The 22,838-nt window shown below is 40.1% G+C and overlaps 1 protein-coding gene across 4 annotated transcripts in view; it reads right to left on the bottom strand.

Moving 5' to 3' along the window:
• Positions 1-22,838, bottom strand: part of rapgef2b (Rap guanine nucleotide exchange factor 2b) — a 393,772-nt gene that overhangs the window by 306,953 nt on the left and 63,981 nt on the right. The window lies entirely within an intron of this gene.

The raw sequence follows: 22,838 nt of genomic DNA, 5'->3' as shown, positions 1-22,838 counted from the left end.
TATTATGTCTAAAACATCCTTGGACAGAATGGAGCACATCCCTGGACAGAATGGAGCAACTTAGCTTGGCCAATCCACTTACGGTGTACATTTTCAGTCTATGGGAGGAACCAGAGACCCAGCGAAAACCTATGTAAACATGGGAAGAGCATGCAAACGCCACATAAACAGTCATAGAAGGCTGGAATCAAACCCTAAATGGCTTCACATAATGAATACTTTTCACCTTGTTAAACTGATCTGACATGCAGAAAGCAACCTTATTTTGTTAAATGGCCCTACATAATGAATGCTTTGTCACTTTGTTAACCCATTACCCTTGCCTCCAGAACCTCATTGTTAACTGCAAGTTCTTATCTGACCAGAGTCATGCTCAGCAGAACCTCATTTCACAAAACTTAGAACTTAACTCTTTCCCTCCCTGCTTATACTCATTCCCTCCTTTTATCATTTCATGATAACCAATGGCACTATCAGCTTTCATAAGACTGTGACAGCCAGTATTTAAACAAGTTATTGACACACAGCATACAATGATTATAATAAAAATTAATAATCTATTCCAGTAAATAGAATTTGAAGAATCCTCTCATGTGGAAAAAATTCACTAGTAAAGTCCTTAAATTCACAGTCCTTTGTGACCACTCCATCCACTCCAAGTCAAGTGGAAAAGAGCCACTTCTCAAAAATCTCCTTCAGTAGAGTCCAACCTGAACAAAATTCAGTCTGTCCGTGCACACCACTCGACGGAGAAATCTGATTTCTTGGATAAGGGCAGTTAAATGCTTCACAAAACTGGTGAGACTTCCATCCTTGCAGAGATGTTTCAGATGGAGGATACCAATGCATCGGAGCGTGCAATGCAGCAATCTTTGCTGCTTCTGCTCACACTCTACTGTTAAAGGTAACAAAGCCAACTGGCTATTGTGATGTTAGCTTGATCAATGAACCATCATATGCCTTAAACAATTGAAAGAGAAGGTGAAGCTCGCATGGTTTAATGTCTATAAGAAGGCCACTGACAAAAAGTGTACCAAACTCCTCTTCACTGTTGCTACCTTCTTCATTCTTGGTGCTCATGATGGGGAGCTGATTGAATGTGTTTGATCAGGTTGTTGGGGGGGGGGGGGGGGGGGGGGGGGTTGGTCCAAAGGTGTGTTTTACCTGTGAATGGAGAATCTCTGGAGACGATGTTAGCTGCTGACTGTATCTTTGCATTTCCTCTCTCATTCCTTCCTTGCTAAAAGTGGTTATCAGCATGAAGACATCCACACATTTAACTACACTAAACTGTTTCAACACTCTTTAAATTCTTTAAGTCTGTTATTCTATTCACTATTTATGACATTATCAAGTTTTATGCAATCCATAAACTTCTAAATTGTATTGTCTAAACAATTCAGCAAATTATACACAACAATCAATGGTCCTAAAATCAAACCCTCAGGTACCCCATTCAGCTGAGTGGGAAGGCACATTTTGATATTATCAGATAGGATCAAAAATTATTTTCCTTTAACAAATTGATACTTGGCTAATGTGAAAGCGGTCAGGAAAAGTATCTCAAAAGTCTGGAACAGCAAGAAAACAACAAAATGCTTCCAGTGTTTTAGCAACTGAAGAGACAGTTTGAGTTCAGATTTAAATCTCAAAATATTCATGGGAAACAAATGCTGAATATTTTGAAATATATTTTCCAACCGAAATTTTCCAAATAAAATAGTCAAAATTGCTGTGGCAATTTTGGTAGAGATCAACTTTTTTTTGAATTGCGGTATGAAGGGGGCCAGTGAAGTCTGAACAATAATGAACAGAATTTAAGCAATGCAGCCTCAAGTCCTGATATTGTCTCGAAAATCTTAATGTAACATCAGATGCACTCTTCTGTTTGTGAACACTCTGCATTAAAAACACAGCAACAAAGATATTTTAATTCAATACTGCCATCTGGCTAAAGCATGACCACTGACCCAACTGTTTTTTTTAAAACAGACATTGTAAAATTTGAAACAAACCAGGGGCTCAAAGCACTCAATTTGTTTTCAGCTTACAAGTTCAATAGTTTTAAAAAGGACATAATGTTGTACAATTTCAATGTGAAAACAAATTCTGCGCCATTACATAGCTCACAAAATATATTGAATTGAGATTCTATTTCAAACAAGGGAAAACAGTTACTTAAAAGGATTTTCCAAACCATTATTTTAGCAAACCAAAATTTTTAAACATCAAACACTCACAGCATGACACAACTTATATTGAAACTTTCCCTTTTCAACCCAAGTATTAGTACAGCCTTAATTTCAGCATTTTCTCTTTTTGTTTTGCATCCTCTCACTGTAATTATACTTCTAAAAGAGAAAGCCCTCACAGCAGGCCACATGGCGCCACAAACCAAGCCACACTCTTCCCCCCCCCCCCCCAGTTAAAAGACTCAAAGAGCCTCAAATTTTGACACTTGGGGAATTTAGCACCTCACTGGGGTTCGACCCCCCCTTAAATGTAGAGAGCCTAAACCCCAACAAAACACAGAGTTTGAACAATCGCTAAAACATAGAAAGCTCAAACCTCAGCACAGTGCGGAGGACTTGAACCTCAAATCAACCCACCCAGTAGCCTTGAACTTCAGTACCACACAGAGGACTCTAACTTCAAGCAAACCCACCCCAGGGGATTTGAACCACAATATCATGCAGAGGACTCAAACCTCAATCAAACGCACCTCCGCCCAATGCAGTGCAAAGGACTCTAATCTCTGACTGCCAACACACTCGTGAAACCGTGTCTCCCAACTGAACTAATTACCGTTCGGGGAATCCGGAGAACAGAGAGCGATTGAATGAGGGCTCACAGGAATATCGAAAGGGATTAAAGTTTAACATCTTACCTTGTGGGCCCATCAGTCTCGAGACAACAATTTTTCAGGCAGATGCTGACACTGTCCGATTGTAACTATCTGTTTGGATCCTGCTGACTACGCCAATATTGCATCCCATTTCCCCCCCATTAGTCGAAGCAAAACGCTCAGAGACAATAGTTTTACCTCCTTCACATTTATACCAAGGGAGAGTGAACAATCGCCCATATGCACAGAGACATGAGTTCATGGTCTTCTCTGGAAAAGCAGTCATTTTACAGGGAGGAGCATCCAGATAAGCCAACATACATATTAACTGGGTGACTGTTACCATCAGCGAGCATCAACAGTAAAGATTAAGCCATATGCTGTTACACACTGAATAACTGGTGTCACATAATGAATACTTTTCACCTTGTTAAACTAACCTTACATACTGAAAGCAACCTCATTTTGTTAAATGGCCCTACATTATGAATGCTTTTCCACGTTGTTCTTATGAGTCATGCTCAGCTGAACCTCGTTTCACAAAACTCAGAAGTTAACACTTTCCCTGCCTACTTATACCTTTACACATTTTCAACATGGTGATGGAGGCGTGTACTCTTTCAACGTTTTAGTAGTACCTGGACAGGCACTTAAAATATCAGGCCATATAGACTATGGACCAAGGGCAGGTAAATGGGATTAGTATAGTTTGGTTGTGGATTTAAGTTTGCTCGCTGAGCTGGAAGGTTCGCTTTCAGACATTTCATCTCCATACGAGGTAACATCATCAGTAAGCTTCCGGTGAAGCACTGGCGGTATGGCCCATTTTTATTTGGGTGTTTAGGTATCCTTGGGTTGGTGATGTCATTTCCTGTTCTTTTCCTGTGGAGGTGATAAATGGGATCCAGATCAATGTGTTTGTTGATAGAGTTCAAGTTGGAATGCCATGCTTCTAGGAATTCTCACGTGTGTTTCTGCTTGGCTTGTCCTAGGATGGATGCATTGTCCCAGTCAAAGTGGTGTCCTTCCTTATCTATATGTAGAGATACTAGCGAGAGTGGGTCATGGATTTTTGTGTCTAGTTTATGTTCATGTTTCCTGGTGGCTAGTTTTCTGCCCATTTGTCCAATGTAGTGTTTGTTACAGTTCTTGCAAGGTATTTTGTAAATGCCATTAGTTTTGCTTGTTGTCTGTTATAGAGTCTTTCATATTCATTAGCTGCTGTTTTAGTGTGTTGGTGGGCTACCATGATGCCAAGTGGTCTGAGTAGTCTGTGATGTCTTCAATGTAGGGCAGAGTGGCTAGGTTTTCTGGACGTGTTTTGCCTGCTTGTTTGGGTTTGTTGCTGAGAAATCGGCAGACTGTGTTCACCGGGTACCCGTTCTTTTTGAACATGTTGTATAGGTGATTTTCCTCTGCGCTTCGTAGATCCTCTGAGCTGCAGTGTGTGATGGCTCATTGAAATAATGTTCTATTGCAGCTTCGTTTATGGGTGTTAGGATGATTGCTTCTGTAGTTCAGTATTTGGTCCATATGTGTTATTTTCCTGTAGACGCTAGTTTGAATTGCCCATTGGTTGTTTGTTCTACTGTGACATTTAGGAATGGCAGTTTGCTGTTGTTTTCTTCCTCTTTTGTGAATTTTATGCCAGTAAGGGTATTATTAATGGTCTTGAAGGTTTCCTCTAATTTGTTTTGTTTGACGCCATGGTGGGCAAGTTGTTTGAAGAAATCCTTGAGGGACAGGATGTCCATATATTTGGAAAAGCAAGGACTGATTAGGGATAGTCAACATGGCTTTGTGCATGGGAAATCATGTCTCACAAACTTGATTAAGTTTTTTGAGGAAGTAACAAAGAGGATTGATGAGGGCAGAGCGTTAGATGTGATCTATATGGATTTCAGTAAGGCATTCAACAAGGTTCCCCATGAGAGACTAGTTAGCAAGGTTAGATCTCATTGAATACAGGGAAAACTAGCTACTTGGATACAAAATTGGCTCAAAGGTAGAAGAGAGAGGGTGGTAGTGGAGGATTGTTTTGGAGATTGGAGGCCTGTGCCCAGTGGAGTGCTACAACGATTGATGCTGGGTCCTCTACTTTTCATCATTCATATAAATGATTTGGGGGTGAGCATAAAAAGTATAGTTAGTACATTTGCAGATGACACCAAAATTGGAGGTGTGATGGACAGCGAAGAAGGTTACATCAGATTTCAATGGGATCTTGATCAGATGGGCTGAGAAGTAGCAGATGGAGTTTAATTTAGATAAATGTGAGATGTTACATTTTGGGAAAGCAAATCTTAGCAGGACTTATACACTTAATGGTAAGGTCCTGGGGAGTGTTGCTGAACAAAGAGACCTTGGAGTGCATGTCATTGCTCCTTGAAAGTAGAGTCACAGGAAGATAGGATAGTGAAGATGGCATTTGGTATGCACTCCTTTATTGGTCAGAGCATTAAGTACAGGAGTTGGGAGGTCATGTTGCAGCTGTACAGGACATTGGTTGAGCCACTGTTGGAATTCTGGTCTCCTTCCTATTGGAAGAATGCTGTGAAACTTGAAAGGGTTCAGAAAAGATTTACAAGGATGTTGTCAGGGTTGGAGGATTTAAGCTATCGAGAGAAGTTTAATAGACTAGAGCTGTTTTCCCTACAGCGTCAGAGGCTAAGGGATGACCTTATAGAGGTTTACAAAATCATGAGGAGCATGGATGGAATAAATAGACAAAGTCTTTTCCCTGGGGTCAGGGAATCCAGAACTAGAGGGCATAGGTTTAGGGTGAGAGGGGAAAGATATAAAAGAGACCTAAGGGACAACTTTTCCACGCAGAGGGTGGTACTTCTATGGAATGAGCTGCCAGAGGAAGTGGTGGAGGCTAGTACAATTGCAACATATAAAAGGCATCTGGATGGTGAGATGAATAGGAAAGGTTTGGAGGGATATGGGCCAGGTGCCGGCAAGTGGAACTAGATTGGTTTGGGATATCTGGTCAGCATGGACAAGTTGGACTGAATGGTCTGTTTCCATGCTGGACATCTCTACGACTCTATCACTCTAGTGATGACAAAGGTGTCATCCACATAGCAGAGCCAAAGTTTTGGTTAGATGGTTGGCAGAGCTGTTTGTTCAAGTCTCTGCATTACTGCCGCTGCTCAGAACCCTGATATCGGAGTTCCCATTGGTTTGTCTGTAGGTTTTGTTATTTAAAGTGAAATGTGTGGTAAGGCATAGGTCCACTAGCTAAACAATGTTGTCCTTGCTGATGAAGTTGGTGGTGTTTGGTGCATGTGTCGTTGGTTCTTCTAATAGTGTAGTCAGTGTTTCTCTGGCCATGTTGATGTTGATGGATGTAAACAGAGCAGTTACGTCAAAGGAGACCATTATTTCATCCTCTTCTATCTTGGTATATTTAATGGTGTTCAGGAATTCTTGGGTGAAGTAAATGGAGTGACATGAGTCTTCTACTAAGTGTTTAAGTCTTTGGTGTAGTTCTTTGGCTAATCTGTACATTGGTGTTCCAGGTAGTGAGAGTATGGGTCTGTGGGGGCTCCCTGGTTTGGTATCTGTAGAAGTGTGTTGGATCCATCTAGTTTCATTTTGTGGAAGCCTGACTTGTTTACTTCTCCAGATTTCTGAAGTGTTTTGAGTGAGGCAGTGATTTGGTTCTCTAGTTGTGGGGCCAGATCAATCGCCACCTGTTGGTAAGTGTCAGTATCTACAAGCAGTGCTTTTGTTTTCTCAATGTAGACTGTTCAGTTTAAAAGGACTGTTGAGCTTCCTTTGCAGGTAGAATAATGATGTTTTCATCTTTTTTGAGACCTTCTTGTGCTTTCCTTTCTTGGGTACTGAGTGTGTTTCCTTCTTTTTTCCTGCTTAATGTTGGTGTGACTTCTATCTGCTGGTTTGCTGGGTTTCTTCTGTGAGCTCGTTGTCTTTCAGTATGGTTTCTCATGCTGCTAAGAAATCTTTCTTGTCCGCATCCCAGAAGGTGTAATTTAATCCTCTTATTTTAAGATGGCTTTTTCAGTGTTTGTTAAGAGTCAGTCTGATAAGATTTTTATCCACGCTTCCATGTTGTCTCTGTTGTTATTTTGTGAGAGTTTTTCTAGTTTTGTTCTGCACGTCTCATTTTTTCATTTTCTGTTTGTCGCTGTCTCATCTCTATGGCCCTTTGCACTATGTCTGTCCATTCATGGTCCATTCATGGAAGATACAGAGTGTAGGGAAATAGATGGTGACATCTTGGAAAATGTCCATATTACAGAGGTGGTGGTGCTGGATGTCTTAAAATGTGTAAACATGAATAAATCCCCTGGATCTGATCAGATGTATGCTAGGTCTCTCTGGGAAACTCGAAAAGTGATTGCTGAACCCCTTGCTAAGATATTTGGATCACTGACCATCAACCATGAGGTGCTGGAAGACTGGACGTTAGCTTACATGATGCCACTATTTAAGAAAGGTGGTAAGGAAAAGCCAGGGAACTATAGATCAGTGAGCCTGAAATCAGTGGTGGGCAAGTTGTTGGAGGGAATCCGGAGAGACAGGATTTGCATATATTTGGATAGGCAAGGGCTGATTAGGGATAGTGAACATTGCGCTGTGCATGGGAAATCATCTCTCACTAACTTGATTGAGTTTATTGAAGGGCAGAGTGGTGGACATGACCTGTATGGACTTCAGTAAGGCATTCAACAAGATTCCTTATGGTAGACTAGTTAGTAAAGTTAGATTATATGGAATACAGGGAGAACTAGCTTTTGGATACAGAACTGGCTCGAAGGTAGAAGACAGTGGGTGGCTGTGGAGGGTTGCTTTTCAGACTGGAGGCCTGTGACCAGAAGTGTGCCACAAGGATCAGTGCTGGTTCCACTGCTTTTCGTCATTCATATAAATGATTTGGATGTAAACGTAGGAGCTATGGTTAGTAAATTTGCAGATGACACCAAAATTGGAGGTGCAGTGGACAGCGAAGGTTACTTGAGAGTATAACGGAATCTTGATCAGATGGGCCAATGGGCCAAGGATTGTTAATGAAGATTAATTTAGATAAATGTTAGGTGCTGCATTTTGAAAAGAAAAATTAAGACAGGACTTTACCAGGATTCTTTGAGAAGCCAGGGGAGAAATTTCAGAGCCTTTGGCTTTGATCTTTAGGTCATCATTGTCTACAGGAATAGTGCCAGAAGACTGGAGGTTAGCAAATGATGTCCCCTTGTTCAAGGGGAGTAGAGACAACGCTGGTAAAAATAGACCAGTGAGTCTTACTTTAGTTGTGGGTAAAAGTGTTGAAAAGGATTATAAGAGAAAGGATTTATAATCATCTAGAAAGGAATAATTTGATTAGGAACAGTCAACATGGTTTTGTGAAAGATAGGTCATGCCTCACAAATATTATGGAGTTCTTTGAGAAGATGACTAAATAGGTCGATGAGGGTAAAGCAATTGATGTGGTGTATTTGGACTTCAGTAAAGCATTTGCTAAGGTTCCCCACAGTAGGCTATTGCACAAAATACAGAGGCATGGGATTTGGATCAGAAGTTGGCTTGCTGAAAGACAACAGAGGGTGGTGATTGATAGAAAATGTTCATCCTGGAGTTGGGTTTGTTTTGGGGCCACTACTGTTTGTCATTTTATAAATGACCTGGATGAGGGCATAGAAGGATGTGTTAAATTTGTGGGTGACACAAAAGGTTAGTGAAGTTGTGGACACTGCAGAAGGATGTTGCAGGTTACAGACGGACATAGATAAGCTGCACAGTCCTAGAGATATACAGCACGGAAACAGACTTTTTGGTCCAACTCGTCCATGCTGACCAAATATCCTAACCAAATCTAGCCCCATTTGCCAGCGTTTGGCCCATATCCCTCTAAGCCCTTCTTGTTTGTATACCCATCCAGATGCAATTTTAAATGTTGTAATTGTACCAGCCTCTGCCACTTCCTCCAGCAACTCATTCCATACACGCACCACTCTTTGCGTGAAAAAAGTTGCCCCTTAGGTCTCTTTTATATCTTTCCCCTTTCACTCTAAACCTATGCCCTCTATTTCTGGACTCAACAACTCAGGGAAAATATATGATCTGTTCATCCCATCCATGTCCCCCATGATTTTATAAACTTCTATAAAGTCACATCTCAGCCTCCAACGGTCCAGGGAAAACAGCCCCAGCCTATTCAACCTCTCCCTATAGCTCAAATGCTCCAACCCTGACAACATCCTCGTAAATCTTTTCTGAACCCTTTCAAGTTTCACGATATCTTTCCAATAGGAAGGAGATCAGAATTGCACGCAATATTCCAAAAGTGGCCTTACCAATGTCCTGTACAGCACAGCATGACATCCCAACTCCAACACTCAGTACTCTGACCAAAAAAGGAAAGCATACCAAATGCTTTCTTCACTACCCTATCTTGGAATTTAATTCCGGAAAAGTGTGAGGTGATTCACTTTGGAAGGAGTAACAGGAATGCAGAATGAGGTTAACGGTGAGATTCTTGGTAGTGTGTAAGAACAGAGATATCTTGGTGTCCATGTGCATGGATTTCTGAAAGTTGCCACCCAGGTTGATAGGATTGTTAAGGCGGCATACAGTGTGTCACCTTTTATTGGTACAAGGATTGAGTTTCGGAGTCATGAGGTCATGTTGCGACCACACTTGGAGTATTGCGTACAGTTCTGGTTGCCACAAAATAAGAAGAATATGGAAGTATTGGAAAGGGTGCAAAGGAGATTTACCAGGATATTGCCTGGTATGGAGGGAAGGTCTTATGAGGAAAGGCCATGGGACTTCAGGCTGTTTTCATTCGAGAGAAGAAGGTTGAAAGGTGACTTAATAGAGACATACAAGATGATCACAGGATTAGGTAGGGTGACAGTGACAGCATTTTTCCTTGGATGGTGATGGCTAGCACAAGGGGACATAGTTTTAAATTGAGGGGTGATAGATATAGGACAGACGTCAGAGTCAGGTTCTTTACTCAGAGAGTAGTGAGGGCGTGGAATGCCCTGCCTGCAACAGTAGTGGCCTGGCCAATATTTAGAGCATTTAAGTGGTCAGTGGATAAACACATGGATGATAATGGAATAGTATAGGTTAGATGGGCTTCAGATTGGTTTTACATCACAACATCAAGGGCCGAAGGGCCTGTACTGCGTTGTAATGATCAACGTTCTATGACTTCTACATTTAATGGTAAGGTCCTGGGGAGTATTGCTGAACAAAGAAACTTTAAAATGTAGGTTCATAGTTCCTTGAAAGTCTCAAGTATATAGGATAGAGAAGAAGGCATTTCGTATGCTTTCCTTTATTGGTCAGAGCATTGAGTTGGGAGCTCATGTTGTTGTACAGGATATTGGTTAGGCCACTTTTGGACTTTTGTGCGCAATTCTGGCCTCCCTCCTTTAGGAAAGATGTTATGAAACTTGAAAGGGTTCAGAAAAATTTACAAGGGTTTTGCCAGGGTTGGAGGGTTTGAACTTGAGGGATAGGTTTAATAGGCTGGGGCTGTTTTCCCTGGAGTGTCAGAGACGGAGTGTGATCTTATAGAGCTTTATAAAATCATGAGGGACACTGTTACATTAAATAGACAAGGTCTTTTCCCTGTGATGAGGGAGTCCAGAACTAGAGGGCATAGACTTAAGGTGAGAGGGGAAAGATTTAAAAAAGGGACCTAAGGGGCAATTTTTTTCACGCAGAGGATGGTGTGTGCATGCAATAAGCTGCCAGAGGAAGTGATGGGGGCTGGTACAATGACAACATTTAAAAGGCAGGTAGAATATTAATAGGAAGGGTTTAGAAGAATATGGGCCAAGTGTTGGCAAATGGGACTAGATTCATTTAGGACACCGGGTCAGCATGGACAAGTTGGACCGAAGGGGTCTGTTTCCGTACTGTATATCTCTCTGACTCTATTATCTTCTTTCCTGAGGGAAGTTGAGAAGCAATTACAGATCTTAGAACACAATGACTACAATGCAGAACGCAACAAGATAGCAGTTTGTAGTATGAAGTCTTACCAGGCACTCTACGAGCAGCTTCTTCAGGAAAGAAGAAAGATGGCAAAGCAGCAAAAAGTAGATGCCTGTTTTAAGTCAACCCCCAATAAACAGTCTGAGGACAACGAATCACAGCTATCCACTTCTGGATTAAATATGTTATTTCATCGTAACCCCGCACCCAGAACTGCACCTGATGATGACCCTCAACCCATGTGTTAATTGGGACCAAAACTCAGCAAACTGAGAAACCTCAAAGTGTTACATTTATCATATTATTTCATTAAAATACATGATTTTAACATGTCCTCAGACTGTCCTATCGTTTGCGTTAGGCTAGCTACTATTTTTGTGTCGATTTTTACTGCTATTTATTATGGTTTGTCCCAACTCTGTTTTTCGCATCGGCCTTGTTATTTCTATTACACGATTATATATATCATGAGGTCGCACGAGAACGCAATTTCTGCATTATAGCAGAACAGACTGTAAAATGAAGTGAGGTTATTTCTCCTAACAGCCGTCTAGTCATTGATTATATTTCAGAAATAAACAAGCAGTAAAAACAAAATTTGTGATAACTCTTAACAGTAAAGTGGATACAAAATTTGAAAAATGAAAATACAAAAGGCTACACTAAGAACTGGAAATTGGAAAACAAATGAAAGAAATTAAGTCAGATAATTATTGATCTGCAAATCCTGAATTACGTAAATATTCCCAGGTTTTTCTGTTTTGGTTACAGATTTTCAGACTCACTCTAGTAGCTTCTACTTTGTTTAAAGAAAAAGTAAAGGTTTTAGCATTACTTCACAATGATCAATTATTCTTTACATTTTGAAATGTACAAACCCAGTAACCCCTGGCAACAAAAGGCTCAACTGCTCTCTTATTCTATATGTTTGATCTTAAGGTCTTAAGAAATGGGAAACCAAGGAGTCCATTCAATGAAACCAGAGCTTATCTGATAATGCTCACCTCAACACATGCACCAGTAGGTTCAGGGACAGTTCCTTCCCAGTAGTTATTCGATTATTGAAAGGACTCTCTAGCCTTAAGCAATGCTGATCTTGCTACTTTTGATCTCTCTTCTATGCCCTGTGCAATGTTACCTGTATGCCTCAGTCTAAATCTTTTGTGCTGTATACCCTGCCTGTACTACTCCTAAATAAAGCTTTTCACTATACTTCGGTACACATGACAATAAATAAAAATCAATCAATACTGCGTCAAACTAATAAACCTTCTCAGGATAGTATAGTTTAAGCAAGACCTCCTAATTTTTATATAACATTCCCTTTGAAATGAAGGTCAATATTCCATTTCCCTTCTCCATTACTCACTGCGCTTGAATGCTAACTTTGTGCAATCTTACTGTCTGAATTATGCATTTCTCAGCATATTAATTATGCTTCTGAAGTAAACTTATTTTGAAACACTTCATGATGTGGACATCAAAATGTGTTTTTCATGCTTTTTAAAAATATTTATATGTTTAAATTTAATAAGAGTACAATTCATAACAAAAACTTCATTCAATGGTTGAAAACATACATATGTTTATGCATGTAAACATATATAAATACACTGAAAACTGGAACTCAGTAAAAACACATGTTTTAGCCAATAGTTCATTCAAATTAAGCTCCTCTAAACATTTAAAACTAACATCAGCTCAGTCTGTAGACAAGACTACTGCAGTTACAAATCACAGAACCATTGAAATAGTACAGCACAGAAGGGGACCATTCTTGTCCATGCTGACCCAAAGACACTGAGGCCCATCTTCCTGCCCATCTTAGGCAGGGTCTGCAACTTACAGCATTTAAGGTGCAGATCCAGATACTGTTTGAAACACAATCAACATCTCTGCCTACACTACCAACTCAAACAGCAAGTTCCAGACCACCACAGAGTAACAAGGTTTTTCCTCATGTCTCCTCTAATCCTTCTAAGCTTGAATCTGTCAACCTTGGCTTTTGAACAATCTACCAAGGAAAACAATTTGTCCTGTCTACTTTATCTCTACCCCTACACTTTTGTATACCTCAACAATATCATCTTTCAACCTTCTCTGTTCCAAGGAGAACAACCCCAAACTCTCAACTTTTCCTTGTAGCTACAATTCTCCAGTCCTGGCAACATTCTAGTAAATCTTCTCTGTACTCTCTCCAGAGCAATTACAACCTTCCTGAAATGTGGTGGCCAGAACTGCACATAAAACTCCAGTTGTGGCCTCCTCAGTATCTTATGCAGTTTCACGATTATATCTCTACTTTTCTATTTTATAACTCTCTCAATCAAGAACAGGAACCCATATGCCTTCTTTACAACCTCACCTACCTGTGCTGCTACATTTCAAAACCATGTACTTACATGCCAATCTGCTCTCACTTCATCTACTTGTCTTGGCATATTCTTGGTTATTGTGCATTACCATTTATTGTTTTACCTCCCTAAGTGCATTGTCTCACACAAGTGTTGAACTTCATCTGCCACTCTGCCAATCTATAATGTTGGAGCTTTCAGCCATCCCTTATACTATCCACTACACGACCATTTTTTGTTGTCATCTGCAAATTTCTTAATTGTGACCCCACATTCAAGTCCAAATTACTCACATAAAACAAACAGCAGGGGTCCCAAAACTGAGTGCTACAGAACACCACTTGAAACAGCTATGCATTCGCAGAGGCAGCCATCGAACATCATCCTTTGTTTCCTGTTACTAAGTTAACTTTGGATCCAATTCAACACATTAGCCTATATCCCATGGATTTTAAATTTTTGACTAGTCCACCATGTGAGACCGTATCAAATGTCCGACTAAAATCCATACAGACAACATCCCCACTACCCTCATTGAATTCTTTCAGGAAGTGACAAGGAGGATCAATCAAATTTTTAAGGCATGACGTTCTCTTAATAAAGCCGTACTGACTATCCCTGACCAGTCCATGCCTCACTAAGTGACAGCTTATCCAATCTCTCAGTATTGATTCTAACAATTTGCCTAATACCAAGGTAAGATTAACTGGTCTATAATTGTTTAGTATTACTTTTGTACCATTTTTGAACAATGGAATCACATTTGCATTCCTCCAGTCCTTCACCTGTGTGTCTAGTGAAGATTGGAAAACTATGCAACCATTAGAAAACCATTACAGTAGCCACTCATAACCAAGCATGAATCAATTCCCTTGACTCTGGAACAACCCCAAGCATTAGAAGTCTATTTTAAACCAACAAAAACAAAACAGACACTTCCTCTTTCTTCCTTTTCTCATTTCCCACCAATTCAAGTTAAGGGCAGACATAACATTGCTCTGTTATGATTTCATTAAAAATAATTAAAATGTAATAACAAATACCAATCAGATAACTATAATTACCTACATCATGTAATTCGGCAAATAACAAACTACTGATAAAGGTATAGTCGAACAGGGACAATTGTTAAACAACTAAGGGAGAAGCTGTTCTCCCAACAACTGATAACACTCCACTCAGCAGTTTCATCGGTTCCGTTTAACAGAATTAGCATTTGGACAGAATCAGGAAATCTGAAATAAAACCAAAATATCTGTTCTTTTCCTTTGACCACAAGCTGTTTCAAAGTCCACAAGTCATCTTCAGCTCCAAAACAGATGACCCTATAACTCTAATAAAATTAATGAATAATCTGAGAGGGTTCAAGCAATACATATAGGTCACAGGGACACAAAACAAAACCATAGTGGACACATGAATCCATTTATTGTCCTGGTATTAATAAAGACATTAATCAACTTACCCAGGCATATGAAAAACATCAATTCCATCAACTTCAACAATCAAAAAAAGACTCTCTTCACACGAGATTTATTTTGACCTATGATGCAAGATTGTGGTTGATATTTTCTACATACAATAACGTAATTACATTCTAGCAATTGAATATTTCAGAATTTCACCCATTTGTACAACTAATCAAAGAAAACACTAATGCAACAACTGTTAACACACTGACTGCCATAATTACTGTTTTCAGTGTACCTCACCAAATCGTGTGCAACAGTCCACCGCACACTAGTGCATCTTTCAAAGACGTGCAGGAAAAGAGTTGTTTAAAATATTACCTCCTCTCTTCGCTATCCTCAGTCAAAAGATCTTGTATACCATACAATCCACAGGTACCAGTTTACCCTCTCTAGCAGCTCTCATATTTGGAAGAGAGATCTATACAGTTCTTACACGCACACGCACACTGTTGGAAACATGTAAATAGAGATTTCAAATTGAAGTTTTAAAAAAAATCACCCTAGTCCCAGGGGACCCAGACTGTTCTCACATTAGACAGAGGCTACTGGTATTGAGTTTAATCTGAGGGTTATTGTGCTTCAGAAGGGCAAGGTTACACAATCATGCCTTCAAGGTACCTCAGCCAGTGCGTGAATTGAACACACACTATTGGTATGACTCAACATTGCAAATCAGCCACCCAGCCAACTGAATTCACTTACGTGAAAACGTTAACCCAACTTGAACCAAACAAATTCTTGGATTTTTGCACAAACACTAGTTCATGGAAAGAACAATGTGTAGCCAATGCAGGACACAAACATGGTAATGAACAATGGTCAAATTCTGTGAAGAAATAGGTGACATTTTTGGACTGAATGAGTCATCACCCTTCACACAGAATGTTGAATCATACTGAAGACACCATGCCAGACAACCGCACATATACAATAAACACTGTGATAAAAGGTATTAATTTATAAAAATTAATACATTTCTTTTGAAGAGTTTGAATGCCAAACTGTATCAGAATGTTGATGATTGTAGAGCCTGTTAATGTTTTAAAGGAAGTTTGTTTATATTGTTGGTGCTTACAACAGGGAAGAGAAACATTAAGCCATTAGATTTAGCAGAATCTAGAATGAGCAAGTTTTTCTTTTAAATTTAGTTCAAATGTTTTTTGTTTGAATTCAGAAGAGATCCGACCTGAAGTCAATAGCAATTACAGTCTCTCTTTGAAGGAGACTGTTCAGAGCAGTTAAGAAAAAGTTACCTCAGGGAAAGAGTATAACTTGTGCAACCTCCAGACCAGCATGGTTAGAACACTGCAAATTATTTAAAAAGTCTAACCTCTCAGTTGAGCAAGTATTCAAGGAAAAAGAATTCACAGCTCACAGGACAAGAACTGAGAAGCAGTTAAGTTAAAAGTTAAAAATCGCACAATACAGGCTATAGTCCAACAGGTTTACCTAGAAGCACTAGTTTTCGGAGCAATGCTCCTTCATTAGGTGGTTGTGGAGTATAAGATTGTCAGACACAATTTATAGCAAAAGTTGACAATGTGATGTAATTGAAATCGTCTGTTGAAAAAAACCTGGATTGTTTGTTAAGTCACAACGTTATGACTTGACAGTCTAATATAAAGGTTACCTGCTAACCTGCCTCGTCTTCCATCACTGTGTATTGTGAAGTTGGTGTACAGTGTTCAGTCCATTGTATACTATCACATCAGTAAACATAGAACCCAAACTTTATATTCAAACCTGAGAGATTTTAGGTTTATAAACAGTATTGTTGATAAAATGTCAAGACACCTGACTCAAAGTTACATTGTGCATGTTACACATGCCAACATAGAAAACAGCAAACATCATTAAAAATGAGACATATTTTCATTCAGTTGTTTGGAGTTATGTTTAGGAAGTGTAGATGTAGGACCAAGCTCAATTTCTCTTTCAAAGCAAGACAAGACAAGCCAAATGGTCATCTTTGCTGCCAGTATCTATAATTGCATAAAATTGTTTATGAATTAGTAAATTTGTTATCCTGTGGCTGGTTATCCTGTAACCATTCTAATATAAAAAGATAATCTAAAGGGAGTATTGTTGCCTTAGAAAACAATTAGATTTAATTAACAGCAACTTTTGAAATTTCAACCTGAAAGATACAGTTCAAATGCTCATTGTTTTACTTGTTCTTGAAAAGTAAGCATGCACATCTAACAATTTGCAGTTTTGAAGGTTTAAGAAATAGAATATGATGACTACAGTTACGAAATCTTCCCTGCCGCACATGATTGATCATATTTACTATGAGATAAGCTCTTGATTAAAATGTCTTGCCTTAAAGATTTTGCTCCTAATGATGATAAATTTTAACTGCAGCTGAAAACAAAAAATGCTCATAAAACATTCTAATGTATGCTGTCTTAATGTAGGTCTTAATTCACTAATTTCATGGAAGGCAGAAGAATAACTTGCTCACAGGAGAGGTGTCAATAGGAATTTCAAGTTTAGCCTCAATTTTCTAGTTTATTTCCTTGTGTTGGATTTTCATTTCATTGTAAATTATGCTTTCATTCACACGGTTATATCTCCAGAGAATTTCTACAAATGGCATCAGCAGTCGAGAAAAAGATGGAAAAAGATGCTGCTTTTTATGTTCAAAATCACATTGTAGATCACAGTCTTTTAAGCAGAATTTAGCACTATGTCTAATTAAATACAAGAACTATTTGAAAAAATATTTACCTTGTAGCAGTTTGCAACAGTGAAAAATAAGGAGAAAGTTGTGCAAATGTGGAAGGGTTTCAGCTTATTTCATTACAGTACAAGCACTTTGGTGTATAGCTATAAATCAAGTGGGATTTAGTGGGAGGCCTACACAATACCATCAGTGCCCTAACATCTTCCACTTGTGAGGTAGCGAAAGATATTCCATAAATATTTACTTGAAACAAAATAAAATAAAACATTGTAATAAGCAGTTTTTAAAATTGGTTTAATTATCCAAATATTGTATGACCTTTACCCCCACTCAACAAAAAAATTCCAGGTAACTGAGGTTTCATTTTGATCTTGTTTTATCAAGAGACCTTGGAGTATAGGTTCATAGCTCTTTGAAAGTCGAGTCGCTGGTAGATAGCGTAGTGAAGGCGGCGTTCGGTATACTTTCCTTTATTGGTCAGAGTACTGAGTATAGGAGTTAGGAAGTCATGTTGCGGCTGTACAGGATATTGGTTAGGTCACTGTTGGAATTCCAACAGCTTCCAATTCTGGTCTCCTTCTTATTGGAAAGATGTTGTAAAACTTGAAAGGGTTCAGAAAAGATTTACAAGGATGTTGTCAGGGTTGGAGGGTTTGAGCTCCAGGGAGAGGTTGAACAGGCTGGGGCTGTTTTCCCTGAAGCGTCGGAGGTTGAGGGGTGACCTTGTAGAGGTTTACAAAATCAGGAGGAGCATGGATAGGATAAATAGACAAAGTCCTTTCCCTGGGATCGGGGAATCCAGATCTAGAGGACATAGGTTTAGGGTGAGAGGGGAAAGATATAAAAGAGACCTAAGGAACAACCTTGTCACGCAGAGGGTGGTACCTGTATGGAATGAGCTGCCAGAGGAAGTGGTGGAGGCTGGTACAATTGAAACATTTAAAAGGCATTTGGATGGGTATATGAATAGAAAGGGTTTGGAGGGATTTGGGCCATGTGCTGGCAGGTGGGACTAAATTGGGTTGGGATATCTGGTTGGCATGGACGGGTTGGACCGAAGGGTCTGTTTCCGCGCTGTATGTTTCTATGACTCTATCATAAAGAGATTATTATTCATACAGAATAAAACTGAACTCTCTTAACTATCTCTTCAGAAATGAAAATAATTTAGAAATACCTGTGCATATTTCTCAAGACCTACTGACAACTCATTTCCAAAGTAAAAATATGATAGATTTGACGATGTGCTTAATACAGCATTTGAAGCAAGTAAGTCCCCACCACAGCCTATCCAACCACTATTCTACTTTGCCACTGTGTTGATACAATTGGTCTAGTTCAACTTCTGGAGCTTGCTTGATGACCCGGTACATAGTGGTATGTTCTCCCCAAGAAGAATCATGTACAAATCTGTTTAAGGTACAAGTCATAATACTTGGCAATTCATCAAAAAAAAAATGCTGCAGCAAGGAAATTCGGTGTTAGTGAAGTGCTGATGTGAGCATAGATGATGCATTAGATTAAATGCACTGCCAAAACAAACCAAGAATAGTGAAGATTCCAGACCAACAGCTAGTTGCTGTAGGTCCTTCAGAAAACAAAATAGACAGATTCTAACAGATCAAGATCACTCAGACTATAGACAGATCTCAACGTCAAAATTAACAGTTTCCAGCAGCTCATCATCACTCAGCAGCAAAACCTTAAGTATTTATTAAGTTGAATGTCCAGATGGCCAGACCCTTAGGACAATAGACAATAGGTGCAGGAGTAGGCCATTCTGCCCTTCGAGCCTGCACCACCATTCAATATGATCATGGCTGATCATCCTTAATCAGTATCCTGTTCCTGCCTTATCTCCATAAACCTTGATTCCACTATCCTGGAGAGCTCTATCCAACTCTTTCTTAAAATGAATCCAGAGACTGGGCCTCCACTGCCCTCTGGGGCAGAGCATTCCACACGGCCACCACTCTCGAGGTGAAGAAGTTTCTCCTCATCTCGGTCCTAAATGGTCTACCCCGTATTTTTAATCTGTGTTCTCTGGTTCTGCACTCACCCATCAGCGGGAACATGTTTCCTGCCTCCAGAGTGTCCAATCCTTTAATAATCTTATATGTCTCAATCAGGTCCCCTCTCAGTCTTCTAAATTCAAGGGTATACAAGCCCAGTCGCTCCAGTCTTTCAGTGTAAGGTAACCCCACCATTCCAGGAATTGACCTCGTGAACCTATGCTGCACTCCCTCAACAGTCAGAATATCTTTCCCCAAATTTGGAGACCAGAACTGCACGCAGTACTCCAGGTGTGGTCTCACCAGGGCCCTGTACAGCTGCAGAAGAACCTCTTTGCTTCTATACTCAGTCCCTCTTGTTATGAAGGCCAGCATACTATTAGCCTTCTTCACTATCTGTTGTACCTTCATGCTTACCTTCATTGACTGGTGTACAAGAACACCCAGATCTCTTTGTACTGCCCCTTTACCTAAACTGATTCCATTTAGGTAGTAACCTGCCTTCCTGTTCTTGCCAGCCACCGAAGTGGATAACCATACATTTATCCACATTAAATTGCATCTGCCATGCATCTGACCACTCACCTAACTTGTCCAGGTCACCCTGTAATCTCCTAACATCCTCATCACATTTCACCCTGCCACACAGTTTAGTATCATCAGTAAATTTGCTAATGTTATTACTAATACCATCTTCTAGATCATTAACATATATTGTAAAAAACTGCGGTCCCAGTACCGCTCCCTGCGGTACCCCACTGGTCACTGCCTGCCATTCCAAAATGAAGTCGTTTATCACTACTCTTTGTTTCCTATCAGCCAACCAACTTTCAATCCAATCTAGTACTTTGCCCTCAATACCATGTGCCCTAATTTTGCTCACTGACCTCTTATATGGGACTTTATCAAAAGCTTTCTGAAAGTGCAGGTACACTACATCTACTGGATCTGCCTCGTCCATCTTCAGAGTTACATCCTCAAAAAATTCCAGAAGATTAGTTAAGTATGATTTCCCCTTCATAAATCCATGCTGAGTCTGATCTATCCTGTTACTACTATCCAGATATGTCGTGATTTCATGCTTTATAATAGACTCCAGCATCTTTCCTACCACTGAGGTCAGACTAACTGGTGTATAATTTCCTGCCTTCTCTCTCCCACCTTTCTTAAAAAGTGGTACAACATGAGCCACCCTCCAATCCGCAGGAACTGAACCCGAATCTATCGAACTCTGGAAAATAATCACCAACGCATCCACAATTTCTCGAGTCACCTCCTTCAGTACCCTGGGATGTAGACCATCAGGCCCAGGGGACTTATCAACCTTCAGACCTCACAGTCTCTCCAACACCAATTCCTGGCAAATATAAATTCCCTTCAGTTCAGGTCCTTCAGCCACTGTTATCTCAGGGAGATTGCTTGTATCTTCCCCAGTGAACACAGATCTGAAGTACCAATTCAATTCTTCTGCCATTTCTTTGTTCCCCGTAATGTATTCCCCTGTTTCTGTTTTCAAGGGCCCAATTTTAGTTTTAACCATTTTTTTGCCTTTCACATACCTAAAAAAGCTTTTACTATCCTCCTTTATATTATTGGCCAGTTTACCTTCGTACCTCATTTTCTCTCGGTGTATTTCCTTCTTAGTAATCCTCTGTTGCTCTTTAAAAGCTTCCCAGTCCTCAGTTTTCCCACTTACCTTTGCTATGTTATACTTTTTCTCTTTTAACTTTATATATTTCTTAACTTCCCTCATCTGCCATGGCCACCCATGCCTCCTCCTAGGATCCGTCTTCCTTTTTGGAATGAACCGATCCTGCAACTTCTGCATTATACACAGAAATATCTGCCATTGTTCCTCCACTGTCATCCCTGCTAAGGTATTGCACCATTGATCTTTGGCCAGCTCCTCCCTCATAGCTCCATAGTTCCCTTTATTCAACAGAAATATTATCACTTCCGATTGTACCCTCTCCCTCTCAAATTGCAGATTGAAGCTTACTGTATTATGGTCACTACTTCTCAATGGCTCCTTCACTTCAAGGTCCCTGACCAATTCTGGTTCGTTGCACAATACCAGATCCAGAATTGCCTTCTCCCTGGTCGTGGCTCCAGCACCAGCTGCTCTAAGAATCTATCTCTGAGGCTCTCCACAAAGTCTCTTTCTTGAGGTCCAATAGCATCCTGATTCTCCCTGTCTACCTGCATGTTGAAATCCCCCATAACAACTGTAGTAACATCTTTGCGACAGGCCAATTTCAGCTCCTGATTTAACTTACATCCAACATCCAGACTACTGTTTGGGGGCCTGTGGATAACTCCCAAGAGGGTCTTTTTACCCTTAGCATTTGTCAGCTCTATCTATACTGACTCTACATCTCCTGATTCTAGGTCCCCCCGCACAAGGGACTGAATATCATCCCTTACTAACATGGCCACCGCAAACCCTCTGCCCGTCAGTCTGTCCTTATGATAGCACGTGTAACCTTGAATATTCATTTCCCAGGCCCTGTCCACTTGAAGCCACGTCTCAGTTATCCCCACAATATCGTATCTGTCAATTTCGAAAAGACCCTCAAGCTCATCCATCTTATTTCTAATGCTTCGTGCATTCACGTATAGTATTTTTAATTTGTTACTGCCCTCACCCTTCCCATCAACTCCTACTTCACTCAACCTTACAGCATGATCTCTTTGAGTTTTCTGCCTCATACAGTTGTCTTTCTTGACTTCCCTTGTTCTAACTTTCCCTCCAATTTCCTTCTTAAGCATCCAGTTTGCCCCCCCCCCCCCCCCCACCACCACTACTTAGTTTAAATGTAGCTGTGTTGCAGTAGCAAACCTGGCTGCCAGAATGCTGGTCCCTAACCTATCAGGTTGCAAACCGTCTCTCTTGTAGAATTTATGCTTACCACAAAACATACCCCAGCAATGTTACAGAGTGGGATCTTGCGGTCCAAGTCCATAGCGACTACACCAATGGATAAAGTGGTAAAGAAGGCATGTAGCATGTTTGCCTTTATTGGTTGGGGCATTAAGTGTAAAAGTTAGCAAGTCATGTTTCAAGTGTATAAGACTTTAGGCAGGTGTTTGAATATCCAGAGATGGAAGACTTCAGGGCTTCAGAAAGGCCATTACATGTCTTTCAAGGTACCTTCCGTCTCTAACTAACTGCAACCAGAAGTTCTGCACCATTATCACCACATCATTGAAAAATACAGAATATTCAAATTTGTAAAGGAACAGTTGTCATTTTGCTGTGGAGGGATTATTCTGAAAACAAAATATAAATTTGATCCAGAATAGGTTCCTTGCAACAATGTCATTGCCAATGTCACTTAAAGTTCAATGGAATCTTTGCAAATCACTCCACTGTGGAAACAGAGGAAGCCATTTAGCCCACAGAGTAAAATGTCTGCTCCTTGGGGAAAATCCACTTGTCCAAGCCCCACTTGATTCCCCATATCCCTGAAAAGTTCATTTCCTATAAATGTC

The sequence above is a fragment of the Hemiscyllium ocellatum genome, chromosome 36 (assembly GCF_020745735.1).
Source record: "Hemiscyllium ocellatum isolate sHemOce1 chromosome 36, sHemOce1.pat.X.cur, whole genome shotgun sequence".
NCBI classification, from domain to species: Eukaryota; Metazoa; Chordata; class Chondrichthyes; order Orectolobiformes; family Hemiscylliidae; genus Hemiscyllium; species Hemiscyllium ocellatum.
Note: the sequence above shows the minus strand (reverse complement) of the source record. Positions and strands in the feature narration are given on the sequence as shown.